Genomic DNA, 2,823 nt, shown 5'->3' with positions numbered 1-2,823 from the left:
CCCCCACCTCCACTGAAAGCCTCCAGAGGCCAGGAGCACTACGTCCATGGAGCTACCTTCATCTAGAAGGAAATCTCTGAAGCAGACAGTGCACCCCCAGTGGGTGTGAAACAGGACTGGCTGTGGTGCCAGCATCTCCCTAAGGAGATTCGTTTCACAATGGTTGCTCCCTTTATTAGGAATGCCATGCTCCTCCCCGTCTGCCTGGATAACTCTGAGGTGTCCTCTCAGACTCTGTTTAGATCCTTCCCCTCTAGGTTTTCTGTTGACGCCCTGGGTTTGCTGCACCGAAACCCGCATGATGCCTCATCCTAAGTCCATGTTTTGCTTCCTCTCCCACTCGTTGGGCTAAAGTTCCCCAAAGACGTTATAGGTGCTTCCTGTTTTCTCGATTGATAAATGAATGAATTTGGAATCTGTCGTGGCGTTTGCTTTCCTGGCTTAAGCCATGGAGGGTCGATTCCTTGCTCATGTCCATATTGTTGGAAGCACAGGTAGGATGTGAATGAGCGGAAGATGAAGGCCACTGAGCCAGGCAGAGCCATGGAACAGCAGCCATTGGGACAGACAGAAAGACACGGGGCAGTGGCCGTCCAGACAGAGAGACACGGGGCAGCAGCCATCGGGACAGACAGAGAAACACAGGATGGTGGCTGTCAGGACAGACAGAGAGACACGTGGCTGCAGCTGTCAGGACAGACAGAGTGAAACGGGACAGTGGCCATTCAGACAGACATACATGGGGCAGCAGCCATTAGGATAGACAGAGAGACATGGGGCTGTGGCTGTCGGGACAGACAGACACGGGACAGCTGCCATCAGGACAGACAGAAATGGGACAGTGACCATAGGGCCAGAGAGACACGGGACAGTGGCTGTCTGGACAGACAGACAGACATGAGACAGTGGCCTTTGGGGAAGACAGAGAGAAATGGACAGTGGCCATCAGGACAGAGAGACACGGGACAGAGGTCATCTGGGCTTGGGTGAAGGGCCAAGAAGCACTGGACCTGTTCAATGAACCTTAATTTCTTATTGGGAATAGGCACCATCTCAGCCTTATGAAAAGGCTGCAATTTATCGGATGGAGAGATTGTGTCTTAGAAACATGACTAACTGGTGATTTTGGTATGATCCGTGTGTTTGGACCACATGACTGTAGGGAAACCAGGGTCAAGATAATAGTTGAATGGTCACACGCAGTGCTCCTAGGCTACTGTCTACACCTGCTATTCTGGGAACTCCATTTGCTTGTTGTGAAGTCTCTCTATTTCCTTTTCCTTTTTTTTTTTTTTTTAAACAACTAGTAATTAATTTACTAAAATAGTTGACTTAAGCAACTGCAATGGTGACTTCCACCTCAACTCCTGGCTCAGTACTGATGGAAGTCATCGCCTGACAACCTCAGCAGGACTGTGCAAGTCAGTGAGTCGCTTGTGGATTCTCATCTGGAAACCATCCCGTGTCATAGAACCTTCACCACAAGGAGTCTTTCTTGTAGCGATTCTTGAAGTCTTGGTAGGCATCCTAACTGGTCCTTTCACTTTCAGGTTCTTTTCCTTTGCTCCTCCCAGCAAGTCAGCACACACCTTTTCCAGGGATTTTACATTGCGGCTTGTTAGAGTGATTCAAACTGGGTGAATTGCCACCTCCAGCTCCACGGGTGTTTTTCCGGTATCCTTAAAAACCATGACTGCTGCGCGGCTTCCTGGCTGACTTATTCCTGGGCCAGAGCGAACAGTGGTGAGTCAGGAGCAGGAGCGTGCAGATCAGCGACTGTTTCAAGAGGGCTGTCTCAGCAGTGGTGGAGAACATAGCCTCAGTGTCACCTACACCTGCTGTCTCCCTGCCTTCCTCCTGGGACGGGTGCTGTGAGCTGTCACTGGGGCAGAGTCTGGAAGCTGCTGTTGCTGCAGGAGGTCCCGGAGGTGCACTGCTCTTTGCCAATGCCTGCAGTGCCTGGGTCGAGGCTGCCAGTGCCGGGGCCTGAGACCTCCTGTAAGGCAATGTCCTCCATCCCTGCAGACTTCACAGACACCAGACCAGGGCTCTGTGCCTCTGAGCCATGCAGCCAGCCCTTAACAGGACAATGCCCTGGTGGGGGCTCTGGGGATGTCGTGATCAGTAAACTCAGTCCCTCCCTTAAGGGCCTGGCAGGATAAATTGGCATAATCTGTGCTTTCACACAAACAAAAAGCGCCCACCTCAGCTTTGGGGGTTCAAGGATCCCCAGGAGAGAGCCTGAGCTGCGAACGTTGGGCTCGAGTTGTCCAGGTGAAAAGTAGAAAGAGGGGCACCCCGCTGCAGAGACGCAGGTGAGGCCGGTCCCTGTCCTGCACTCACCTCTCCTCAGGATGCAGGCCAAGTCCCACGGGCAGGACTCTGGCTGAGCTGAGGGGTGGACTGTGCTCAAAACAGCACTTCCCCTCTGGGCCCTGGACTAAGGGGATATCCCCTGGCTCCCTGGCCTTCCCTGAAGGCCCTTAGTCTGCTGTGCAAACAGCCCCATAGGGCTCTCCACAGGAGCTCCTGGAATACCAGGTCCACTGCCTTGGGGGTTTCCCAGCTGAGTCCAGCCCCCTGCAGGTCCCCAGTGCCCCTCCCTCCAGAGTGCACTTGTAATACACACAGCACCCAGCCATAACACCAGAGTAGGAAAGTCCTGTGTAAGGAGTTCTGGCTCGCTTTTTTTCATAATGTACTTTGTGTCTTTATTAAAACATCTCTTATCAACATCTTCCAATTTCGCCGTTTTTCCCCAGGCTTGCTTTTATGACAAAAAAAGCAGAGACACTCATATCCCGTGGCCTTCCTTGCATACTT

General features: G+C 52.4%; 1 pseudogene; it reads right to left on the bottom strand.

The window, feature by feature from the left end:
- Nucleotides 1-1,332: 1,332 nt before the first annotated feature.
- On the bottom strand, nucleotides 1,333-1,691 carry LOC112636560 (annotated as a pseudogene).
- Nucleotides 1,692-2,823: the final 1,132 nt, after the last annotated feature.

The sequence above is a fragment of the Theropithecus gelada genome, chromosome 12 (assembly GCF_003255815.1).
Source record: "Theropithecus gelada isolate Dixy chromosome 12, Tgel_1.0, whole genome shotgun sequence".
NCBI classification, from domain to species: Eukaryota; Metazoa; Chordata; class Mammalia; order Primates; family Cercopithecidae; genus Theropithecus; species Theropithecus gelada.
This window is presented reverse-complemented; position numbering and strand designations above follow the sequence as displayed.